Source organism: Bubalus kerabau, chromosome 18, assembly GCF_029407905.1.
Source record: "Bubalus kerabau isolate K-KA32 ecotype Philippines breed swamp buffalo chromosome 18, PCC_UOA_SB_1v2, whole genome shotgun sequence".
NCBI lineage: Eukaryota > Metazoa > Chordata > Mammalia > Artiodactyla > Bovidae > Bubalus > Bubalus kerabau.
This window is the reverse complement of record NC_073641.1, coordinates 49,470,022-49,483,123: the sequence shown is the minus strand read 5'-3', so window position 1 is coordinate 49,483,123 and position 13,102 is coordinate 49,470,022. Positions and strand designations below refer to the sequence as shown.

The 13,102-nt window shown below is 38.0% G+C and overlaps 1 non-coding gene across 1 annotated transcript; it reads right to left on the bottom strand.

Moving 5' to 3' along the window:
* Positions 1–12,262: 12,262 nt before the first annotated feature.
* TRNAC-ACA (transfer RNA cysteine (anticodon ACA)) lies at positions 12,263–12,334 on the bottom strand. Its single transcript has one exon. It is a non-coding gene; the product is annotated as a tRNA-Cys (tRNA).
* Between the last annotated feature and the right edge of the window lie 768 nt (positions 12,335–13,102).

The following is a 13,102-nucleotide window of genomic DNA, read 5'->3' as shown; positions in this document are numbered from 1 at the left end:
ACAGACTTATAGGCTTAGATTTTGGTTTGCCTATATAGGTGTCCACAGCATTAGAGGTGCATTGTTCTAATGGCTGCCTCTTTAATTAATTTAACAAAATCTGCATCAAAGAACTTGAAGCTCAGACATCACTGACTCGATGGACATGAGTTTGAGCAAGCTCCAAGAGTTGGTGTTGGACAGGGAACCTGATGTGCTACAGTCCATTGGGTGGCAAAGAGTCGGACACGACTGAGTGACTGAAATGAAGTGAACTAAGTTCAGAAATATTTCTACCAAACAATCTTCACACATATTAGATACAAAACTCCCTGCCCCCTTTACTCATAAAGTTAATGTCCTATATTGAAACTTGGAAGAATCATCTGAGAATGTATCTATATATCTTTATATCTGTCTCATATAGAAAAATCACAATTTATCTCACACAAAATATTTTTGCCATGTGCAGAAGCCTGTGGAAAATACAATTTTGTTTTCACAATCACTTACCTACATCAAGCAAAGGACCTGATATTCAATATTCAAAAAGCAGAAGTTATATTTGGTAAATAGATTTATAAATGGATAATTTGGAAATTTATGTATAAATTCATTTAATTTATTAACAGTGTTTGAAGAAAGCTTGCTGTTATTCAGTACCTAAGTCATGCCTGACTCTTTACAACCCCATAGACTGCAGCACTCCAGCATTATCTATCCTTCACCATCTCCTGGAATTTGCTCAAACTCATGTTCATTGAGTTGGTGATGCCATCTAATCATCTCATCCTCTGTTGCCCCGTTTTCCCCCTTCCCTCAGTCTTTCCAAGCATCAGGGTCTTTTCTAATGAGTCAGCTCTTTGCATCAGGTGGGCCAAAGTGTTGGAGCTTCAACTTCAGCATCAACCCTTCCAATGAATATTCAGGGCTGATTTCCTTTGATTTTCTTTAGAATTCACTGATTTGATCTCCTTGCTGCCCAAGGGACTCTCAAGAGTCTTCTCCAGCACTACAATTTGAAAGAATCAATTCTTTAGAACTCAGCCTTCTTTACAGTCATACTCTCACATCTGTACATGACTACTGGAAAAACCATAGAGTTGTCTATACAGATCTTTGTCAGCAAAGTGATGTCTCTGATTTTTAACTTAAAAAAGGAAGAAAGAATAGTGATGGAAAGAAGAATTGTCTCTCTTTTAGGAAAACTCAGTCACAAAATTCCTTATTCTTGCCAACTACACACCATTACTTACCATAGACACTTGCTATCCACCTCTACAAGGATTCAATCATGTGCTGCTGCAGCTGCTGACCTTCAACTGATAGTGAAAGTAGTTAAGGCTGGAGAGTAGAAATGAGAATCTCTGTGCTCTGGGAAAACTGGCAGAACATGTCTTCAGATACATATTTTCAGGACCTGATTTTATGAGCTCAGTCTTTGCATCCACATATCTAGAAAAACATTGAATCCCTTCATGGTGACATCAGCTCCTCATAACTAGCAGAAAATTTTGCAAAGGCTTTTGATTGCATGAACTCCCCTTTCACCAAAATCACATATATTGAACTACCCCTCTCCCCAGACATACACCTTTTTGGAGTAGTTTCTCAGAGCTATCTGAGGTGCTGGCTCCTGGGCTGCAGTCCTCCTTTTGCCCCCAATAAAACTTAACTCGCAACTTTCATGTTGTGCATTTTTGAAATTCAATACCTTCACCTTCTAGATGGTAGCCCCTTCAGTCCCTTCTGGACAGTCTGGTGCTATGAGGTATATGCATGCTAAATCAACTTCAGTAGTGTTCCTACTCTTTGTGATTCTATACACTGTCACCAGACTCCTCTGTCCATGAGATTCTCCAGGGAAGAATACTGGAGTGGGTTTCCATACCCTCTTTCAGGGAATCTTCCTGACCCAGGGATTGAACCCACCTCTCTTGTGTCTGTTGCATTGGCAAGCAGATTTTTTTTATCACTAGGGACACCTGGAACTTCATGCAAACTGATTGCAGAATCACCCAAGAAAGTGTTTGGTATTGCCCCCTTGTGGTCATATTTTTTTTTCATTAATCAGCTCTGCTGCTACTGCTCAGTCGCTCAGACGTGTCCAACTCTTCGCGACCCCGTGAATCGCACACGCCAGGCCTCGCTGTTCATGACCAACACCCGGAGTTCACCCAAACTCATGTCCATCGAGTCGGTGATGCCATCCAGCCATCTCATCCTCTGTCGTCACCTTCTCCTCCTGCCCCCAATCCTTCCAAGCATCAGAGTCTTTTCCAATGAGTCAACTCTTTGCATGAGGTCACCAAAGTACTGGAGTTTCAGCTTTAGCATCATTCCTTCCAAAGAAATCCTAAGGCTGATCTCCTTCAGAATGGACTGGTTGGATCTTCTTGAAGTCCAAGGGACTCTCAAGAGTCTTCTCCAATACCACAGTTCAAAAGCATCAATTCTTCGGCGCTCAGCTTTCTTCACAGTCCAACTCTCACATAGACACATGACCACTGGAAAAACCATAGCCTTGACTAGACGGACCTTTGTTGGCAAATAATGTCTCTGCTTTTCAATATGCTATCTAGGTTGCTCATAACTTTTCTTCCAAAGACTAAGTATCTTTTAATTTCCTGGCTGCAGTCACCATCTGCAGTGATTTTGGAGCCCCCCAAAATAAAGTCTGACACTGTTTCCATTGTTTCCCCATCTATTTCCCATGAAGTGATGGGACCAGATGCTATGATCTTCGTTTTCTGAATGTTGAGTTTTAAGCCAACTTTTTCACTCTCCACTTTCATCAAGAAGCTTTTTAGTTCCTCTTCACTTTCTGCCATAAGGGTGGTGTCATCTGCATATCTGAGGTTATTGATATTTCTCCTGGCAATCTTGATTCCAGCTTGTGTTTCTTCCAGTCCAGCGTTTCTCATGATGTACTCTGCATAGAAGTTAAATAAGCACAGTGACAATATACAGCCTTGACATTCTCCTTTTCCTATTTGGAACCAGTGTGTTATTCCATGTTCGGTTCTAACTTCTGCTTCCTGACCTGCATATAGATTTCTCAAGAGGCAGGTCAGGTGGTCTGGTATGCCCAACTCTTTCAGAATTTTCCACAGTTTATTGTGATCCACACAGTCAAAGGCTTTGGCATAGTCAATAAAGCAGAAATAGATACTTTTTCTGGAACTTTCTTGCTCTGTTTTTTCTAAATCCAGCTTGAACAGCTGGAAGGTCACAGTTCATGTACTGTGAAACCTGAATTGGAGAATTTTGAGCATTATTTTGCTAGCATGTGAGATGAGCACAATTGTGTGGTAGTTTGAACATTCTTTGGCATTGCCTTTCTTTGAAATTGGAATGACGACTGACCTTTTCCATTCCTGTGGCCACTGCTGAGTTTTTCAAATTTGATGGCATATTGAGTATAGCACTTTCACAGCATCATCTTTTAGGATTTGAAATAGCTCAACTGGAATTCCATCACTTCCATTAGCTTTGTTCTTGTGATGCTTCCTAAGGCCTGCTTGACTTCACATTCCAGGATATCTGGCTCTAAGTGAGTGATCACACGATCATGGTTATCTGGGTTATGAAGATCTTTTTTGTATTGTTCTTCTGTGTGTTCTTGCAACCTCTTCTTAATATCTTCTGCTTCTTTTAGGTCCAAACCATTTCTATCCTTTATTGTGCCCTTCTTTGCATGAAGTTTTCCCTTGGTATCTCTAACTTTCTTGAAGAAATTTCTAGTTTTTCCCATTCTATTTTTCTCTATTTTTTTGCTTTGATCACTGAGAAAAGCTTTCTTCTCTCTCCTTGCTATTCTTTGGAACTCTGCATTCAGACGGATATATCCTTCCTTTTTTCTTTGCCTTTAGCTTTTCTTCTTTTCTCAGCTATTTGTAAAGCCTCCTTAGACAACCATTCTGCCTTTTTGCATTTCTTTTTCTTGGGGATGGTCTTATCCCTGCCTCCTCTATGATGTCACGAACTTCCATCCATAGTTCTTCAGGCACTCTATCTATCCATAAATCTATTTGTCACTTCCACTGTATAATCGTAAGGGATTTGATTTAGTTCATATTTGAATGGTCTAGTGGTTTTCCCTACTTTCTTCAATTTAAGTCTGAATCTGGCAATAAGGAGTTCATGATCCTTAAGAGAATTGTATATGTGATAAAGATTTTGAATTCTAATCCAGCTTTATCACAGGTGTGTGTGTGGGGGGTAGCTAACATTCTAACGTTTTGCAGCAATAATGCCCACAGCCTAAGAGTCAAATTTTCTTTACAATGCATAAAATGTCCCCTCATGGATATAATGAAAAGTCTCAGAAGACAAGGAAAACTGGATACTTAAAAACCTGTGATTGCTCTGGGCTCCCTGCATTTCCCCCAATAAATATTGATCCTATAGGTCTGGTTTCTATGCTATCAAACAATTTGTCTTTGACTTCTTTAAATGTGTCTTCCCAGGAGCATGCATGCTTCATCACTCAGTCATGTCTAACCTTTTGTCACCCCAGGGACTGTAACCCACTAGACTCCTCTGACCATGGGATTCTTCAGGCAAGAATACTGGAGTGGGTTGCCAATTCCTTCTCCAGGGGATCTTCCCAACCCAACCCAGCAACTGAACCCATCTCTCCTGCATTTCAGGTGGATTCTTTATCATCTGAGCCACCAGGAAATCCCTTAAATGTGACTTGCTATCTTCAAATGACCTGGAATCTATAATATCTTACAAAAATATTTTAAAAGTGAATGTATGTATCATATACACACATATATGCAATGATTTTTAAAATTTTTTTAAATTTTATTTTATTTTTAAACTTTACATAATTGTATTAGTTTTGCCAAATATCAAAACGAATCCACCACAGGTATACATGTGGTCCCCATCCTGCACCCTCCTCCCTCCTCCCTCCCCATTCCATCCCTCTGGGTCGTCCCAGTGCACCAGCTCCAAGCATCCAGTATCGTGCATTGAACCTGGACTGGCAACTCGTTTCATACATGATATTTTACAAGTTTCAATGCCATTCTCCCAAATCTTCCCACCCTCTCCCTCTCCCACAGAGTCCATAAGACTGTTCTATAAAATAAGTTTCCATTAATAAATATGTAGACGTTCAAATGAAGTATATTTTTAAATTCCCTTCTATTTAATAATATCAAATTTATAGTTTAAAAAGACTTCTATTTATTTTAGAGAACAGCCTTAGAATTGTTACCTTAAAAATCAGTTAATTTTTTCTATTTTTTTCTTAAATGTTAAATGGAGCTTCTGAATCAAAATATTTATTTTCCTGTCAATAATTGACTTCCAGTTAAATTCAGAGCACAAAGCATCTGGATTGACTGTCAGAGTATAAGATTCCCAGCAGCTTTATTCTTTATATACTTCCTATCTCTTTGTGGAAAACCAATATGCCACAGTGAGAATGAAGCCCTCTGGGTCTAATGCTTATGTTCGTTTGAAGGCTATATATTCTCTACTTATGTAGCATTATAATATTTTCTATTCTTTATAACCATTAGCCATCTTAGAATTAAATATCATTAACTTTAAAAAACATATCTTACTTTAAGATTATGTGCCTCTAATGGAATTTACTAGCAAGAGGAGAAGGGGGCAATAGAGGATGAGATAGTTGGATGCATCACTGACTCAATGAACATGACTTTGAACAAACTCTGAGAGATAGTGAAGGACAGAGAAGTCTGGTGTGCTGCAGTTCATGGGGTCATAAAGAGTTGGACACAGCTTAGCAACTGAGCAACAACAACTAGTTCATTATGGGATTCCCAAGAGTCAGACATGACTGAGTGACTTCACTTTCACTTTTCGCTTTCTTGCATTGGAGAAGGAAATGGCAACCTACTTCAGTGTTCTTGCCTGGAGAATCCCAGGGATGGGGGATCCTGGTGGGCTGCCGTCTATGTGGTTGCACAGAGTCAGACACGACTGAAGTGACTTAGCAGCAGCAGCAGCAGGTGGCTTGGTGATAAAGAATCTACCTGCCAGTGTAGGAGACACAGGAAGACATGGGTTTGATTACTGAGTCAGAAAGATACCCCTAGAGGTGATATGGCAATCCACTCCATTATTTTTGCCTGAGAAATCCCATGGACAGAGGAGCCTGGTGGGCCACGGTCTATGGGGTTGCATAAAGTTGGATGGGACTGAGAAACTGAGTACAAACATACATTAGTTCATTATACAGTTGTAATAAGTGTTATTTCAGAAAGTAAAATAATGTAACACTCACATAATAGTGATTTAATGATAAAATTACTTTCCAATAAAAATTTCTCTCTTTAAATTTCAAGTTTTTACAGGATATAAATAGAAAAAATGTTAAAGTTTTCTAGTATAATTAATCCACTAAGAATTTTATCTTTTAACTAAACCTATTAAACAAATATTCAGCTGCCCAGGTGGCTCAGTGGTAAAGAATCCACCTGTCAATGCAGGAAATACAAGAAACATGGGTTCCACCCCTGGGTCAGGAAGATCCGCTGGAGGAGAAAATGGCAACCCACCCCAGTTTTCTTGCATGGAAAATCCCATGGAGAAAGGAGCCTGGCAGGCAACAATCCATAGCATCACAAAGAGTTGGACAAGACTGAGTGACCGAGCACACACACATTCAACAAAAATCAGTTCAAAATAGCTAATATGGGTGAAACAGAAAGAATAGGTATATATAGGATTTTAAACTTTAGTTTATAACTACAAATACTAGTTAACATATAAATCATGAACAACTTTCATATGTCTTGAAATTTAATTGTGTGTAAATGAATAAGCAGAGTAAAATACTGGCAGATCTTTTAATTTTACTCACAAGTCAAGAAGCTGGGGCTTAAATAATAAATTAAAAATAACTCTTGTTAAATTCATATTCCTAGACTGTTAATTTAAAGATGTAGACTAGACTCAAGAAGTAGAGAAAACACAAGCTGACATATAAAAAAAATGTAGATAGATTTTATCTAGGAGGGATGAATGTCTAACAGTGCTTTAAAAACACATTGATATAGTATTTAAATACTTCAGGAGGGTCTGATTAATATATTAAAAATTTCACATAAAAATACACTTAGTAGTTTTAAGAAAAAATACATTTCTAAATTTGATTAGAAAATTCTGTTGAGTTTTTATAGAATAGAGATAGAAGGAATATTTTAGTTCATAGATCAGAGATTCATAGAAATCAAAGTTATGTCATAAGAGACACATAAACACTTGTTTTTATTCCAACTCTAAATTAAGGAGAAGGGATATTACACATTACTTAAAAGTAAACATTAATAAAAAATATTCCATTTTTTATTGGTGCAATTTAGGAGAAAGCAAGTGAGTTCAGAGAGAAAATAGAAACACAATATTACATTCAATATGACCATACAAAAGAGAACCTTTCAGTTTTTAATTTTAAATCAAGAAAGAGTTTCTACAAACAAGTGCAGCAGGTACCTCGTCTATGGAAACTTACAGAAGTAGAAGGAATGTGGGGGTCAGATTAGACCAGGTATCAGTGTCAGTTAGTTCTGAGCAACAGAAGTGTGTGGAAGCAATGAAACTAATTGAACATTAATCTAAGAATGTACATAATGACTAGAAGTTATTCACAAAGGATAACACATGCAGTGAAATTCAGAGATAAGGCAGAATGTCTGCCAGATATCAAGCTGTTATTAGAAGTGGCAGACACACAGTGTATGATTAAAGAAACTGCAATAGTTGAAATAATTTACTGTGTAAATGTCAGTTATCTGCATTTTCTTCCAGTCTGTTGGTAACGGTTTCTATCCTGATAAGGTCTTAGAAGTGGGGACCTCTAAAATTAACTGGATCTTAACAGTCACGTAAACTAAAGATATAAGACAGAAGCTTAGACACTTGACACAAACAAGTGTAAGCTTTCATAAATTGACATTACCACATTGTGCATTTTTCCATTTATACTACTAAAAACTTTTAAGTCTGTGTCAGTTAAAATGACTGTCAACTTTAGTACAGTATCTATTTTCTTTTTTCACAATCCACATAAATCTGGTTTTTCATGGCCTACAGGACAGAAGTTTATGACCAATAATTTCAACTATCTCAGAAAAATAAAAGGAAACTGAAAGCAGTCAAATGACTAAACCGACGCCCTCAATGTAAATTACATATTTAAAAACTTTGAAGTGATATTTTGAATCATAATTAGGGGTGAATGAATTGCTATAATCTATCAAACACTATTTAGAAAAATAACTTCAAATCATATTCAAAACTTCAATGATTCAAAATAATATATAGTGCCAAAGTCATTCAGTTTGGTTCAGGTTAAAATTTTTCTCTAATTATAGTAGATTATGTCCATAGGTGTTTGAAGAACTCATTACAGAAAGACTACACAAGTAAGAGTGAAGTTAACTAAAAGACAGCTTTTCTGCAGAGCCACAAAACTTCAAGCTTTTTGAGTTATCATTTCTTATAAAAATACACATCAGAATATTAAGTAATCAGTTGTCATTTTACCTTATTTTCATGATTAGGTTAATTATTTCTTTGTGAGTAAAAAAATGAATTTAAAAAAAGATAAAAGGGGAGAAAAAGAAACAATAATGTCTGGAAGCTTTGAAGGAATAGTCAAATTTTAATTACACAATGCAGCTTCCCTGATGGTTCAGACTGTAAAGAATCTGCCTACAATGCAGGAGACCTGGGTTCAATCTTTGGTTTGGGAAGATCCTCTGGAGAAAGAAATGGCAGCCCACTCCTGTATTCTTGCCTGGAGAATCCTATGGACAGAGTAGTCTGGCAGGCTACAGTCCATGGGATTGCAGAGTCAGACATGACTGAGCATCTAACACACACACACACACACACACACAGCTTCTTAGGGAAGCATAGGATTTCTGAACACTTTTTCTATGATTTAGTGTTCAATAAAATAGACAGGTTCATCCTGTCTCTGTGAATACATTTTTTCCCTTAAATGAACAGAATTTATTTATTATCATTATTTTGCTAATATGATTTATATAAGTATGAAGATCATTATAAAATATATATAGGTTATATAGACAAAAGTTTTTTTTCCTTAGTCTGGTAGAGATAATTTAGAGTAGTTGACTTGGAGCAGTTGAATATCTATCTGTATTATCAGAAGTTACTATCATGAATTTTCATTAGTATATATTTACATAACTTTCACTGTTTAACAACATGTACTCATCTGTTAATAACTGAAAATATAACCTTACTAACTAAAAAATAGTAAGATACTAATGCTAGAATATTATGGGATGGTGTATAATGAAAAAAAAAGCATATATGCTGAGTTGTGTCTGAATCTTTGTTACCCCGTAGATTGTACCCTGCTAGGTTCTTGTCCATGGAATTTTTCAGGCAAGCATACTGGAATGGGTTGCCATTTCTTACTCCAGAGTATCTTGCTGACCCAGGGATTGAACCCATGTCTTTTGTGTCTTCTGCGTTGGCAGGCAGATTCTTTACCACTGTGCCACCTGGAAAGCCAATGTGTATAATAAAATCAACTTCAAATTGGTACTTGCCATGGGCACTTGCCACCTTATCTACTTCTACAAAGATTAAATCATATGCTGAGGCAGCTGCTGACCTTCAGTACTCACTGAAAAGAATTCAGGGTGGAGAGAAGAAATAAGGAACTCTGCTCAGAGGGAAAAGCCATTTTAAGTTTTCATATTGTTCTTATCTCTGAGCACTTCTCTCATCTTCATCCACACTCATTCAAGTTTGTTAATGTCACTCTTTGAGTATGGTCTAAATTTGAAATAGAATATTCATTGTAACTGAAGTATCATAGAACAGGTATAAAATGCTACCTTTGAGTATAATTATGTCCTTAGAAATGTCAAGTGCTTTTGTTTTTCTTTTGTCTAAAATCATTATGCTGTCTTCCTGTCCACATATGGACACTGTAAAATAAAATAACATAAATAAAAGAAAAAAAAAAAGAAGTAAAAGGAACACTGCATCAGTTCTAAAAATTATGGAAGGATAATGTTTTACAAGGGGATTCCCTGGTGGCTCAGTGGTAAAGAATCTGCCTGCCAATGCAGGAGACACGGATTCAATTCCTGGGTCACAAATATCCCCTGAAAAAGGAACTGGCAAGTCCCTCCAATATTCTTGCCTGGAAAATCCCATGAACAGAGGGACCTTCAGGGCGACAGTCCATGATGGTACAAAGATTTGGATATGACTTAGCGACTAAACAACAACAATATTACAAACACAAAGTTTCTGCTAAGCTAGCTTTCCAGGTCGGAGAAGGCAATGGCACCCCACTCTAGTACTCTTGCCTGGAAAATCCCATGGATGGAGGAGCCTGGTGGGCTGCAGTCCATGGGGTCGCCAAGAGTCGGACACGACTAAGCGACTTCACTTTCACTTTTCACTTTCATGCATTGGAGAAGGAAATGGCAACCCACTCCAGTGTTCTTACCTGGAGAATCCCAGGGACGGGGGAGCCTGGTGGGCTGCCGTCTATGGGGTCGCACAGAGTCAGACATGACTAAAGGGACTTAGCAGCAGCAGCAGCAGCAGCTTTCCAGGTGGGGCTAGTAGTAAAGGATCCACCTGTTAATACAGGAGGCGTAAGAGACACGGGTTCGATCCCTGGGTATGGAAGGTCCTCTGGAGAAGGAAATGGCAACCCATTCCAGTATTCTTGCCTTGAAAATCCCATGGACAGAGGAGCCTGGTAGGCTACAGTCCATGGGGTCACAAAGAGTCGAACATGACTGAGCGACTTCACTTTTTAATCGTGGATAAATTGTTTCACTTTCTATTATGGTATTAAAACTGTGTTAAACTAATTATATATATATATATGTATATATATATATATATATATGTATGCTGGTTGAATGATCTGAGAAGCAGGCTTCAGGATAATTTAAACATGCAAGGATGTTAGAGAGAATTTGGAGAGAACTTCATAAGATTAGGTCAGCCATCTAAATACAACTGAAATCTGAAAACATTTAAAAAAAATAAAAACAGAATAGGTAGAAAGTCTATAACTGCAATTTTAAATACTGTTAATCTTCTAAGTCCCATGTCTACACAGGAACCGTAGCTTATTTCACTACTCAAAGGCAAGTATTTAACCACTGCAAGTAATAGCAAGTATTTATCGAACACTGATAAAACTGCTGTATGTAATTTTGTGAAATAGTTTCCCTAAAGTTTATAACTCTATGAAGAAATGTAGTCACAGAATGTACCTAATAGATGCCCCCAACCATAGTGAGCATATTTGACCCAGGTACCTGGTGGCAATGCTTTGGTATCCACCTCAACATTTGCACTAAATCCACACTTCCACTTAGAGAACTCTCAGGCATTAATTAAACTCAGCAAGGCGGCTTTTGTAGACCCATTCCTGGGTCTGCATACCTCTGATAGTTTTTGGTTTAAAGACTTTGTAGTAACCTTGCTGAAATTTCTTACATTGCCCAGCACACAGCAGTTATAGACTTCATAACTATTCTGTTTTTAGTTTTTTTTCTTATGTTTTCAGATTTCATGTATTTAGATGGCTGACCTAATCTTATGAAGTTCTCTCCAAATTCTAACATCCTTGCATGTTTAAATTATCCTGAAGCCTGCTTCTCAGATCATTCAACCAGCACAGATATATATATATATATATATATATATATATATATATATATATATATATATATATATACATATATACATATATACATAGATAGATATATACATGCTGCTGCTACTGCTAAGTTGCTTAAATCGTGTCTGAGTCTGTGCGACCCCATAGACGGCAGCCCATCAGGCTCTCCCGTCCCTAGGATTCTCCAGGCAAGAACACTGGAGTGGGTTGCCATTTCCTTCTCCAATGCATGAAAGTGAAAAGTGAAAGTGAAGTCGCTCAGTCGTGTCTGACCCTCAGCGACCCCATGGACTGCAGCCTTCCAGGCTCCTCCATCCATGGGATTTTCCAGGCAAGAGTACTGGAGTGGGGTGCCATTGCCTTCTCCGATTATATATATATATATATATATACACACACACACACACATATATATATACACACACAGAGTTTTAATATCATAATAGAAAGTGAAACAATTTACCCACGATTAGAAAGTGAAGTCGCTTAGTTGTGTTCGACTCTTTGTGACCCCATGGACTGTAGCCTACCAGGCTCCTCTGTCCATGGGATTTTCCAGGCAAGAATACTGGAATGGGTTGCCATTTCTTTCTCCAGAGGATCTTTCCCACCCAGGGTTTGAACCTGGGCCTCCCGCATTGTAGGCAGACGCTTTACCATCTGAGCCACCAGGGAAGTCCATTACTACTTGGAAAGGTACAGATGTGTGACTACACTGAAGTCCTCAAAAATGGAATCACTGGACAATCAGCTTGTTACAAGAGTTGTAGAAAAGAGAACTTGTGAACTGAACCTCAGGATCTCCTTATAGATTGAAATACATCCCATCTATGGTATGTGTGTGCTAAGTTGCTTCAGGTGTATCTCACTCTTTGCTATCCCATGGGCTAAAGCCCTCCAGCCTCCTCTATCCATGGGATTCTCCAGGTAAGAATACTAGAGTTGCCATTTTCTTCACCAGAGGACCTTCCAGACCCAGGGATCAAACCCATGTCTCTTACGTCTCCTGTATTAACAGGTGGATTCTTTACCACTGATGCCACCTGGAAAGCTAGCTTAGCAGAAACTTTGTGTTTGTAAATATTGTTGTTGTTCTGTCACTAAGTCATGTCCAACTCTGTGAGACCATGGACTGTCGCCCTGAAGGTCCCTCTGTTCATGGGATTTCCCAGGCAAGAATACTGGAGGGACTTGCCATTTCCTTCTTCAGGAGATATTTGTGACCCAGGAATTGAATCCGTGTCTCCTGCATTGGCAGGCATATTCTTTAACACTGAGCCACCAGGGAATCCCCTTGCAAAGCATTATCCTTCCATAAATTTTAGAATTGATGCAGTGATCCTTTTACTTCTTTTTTTTTCTCTTATTTATGTTGTTTTATTTTACAGTGTCCATATGAGGACAGGAGGACAGCATCTTTTTAAGAATAGGTTTATAATTTTA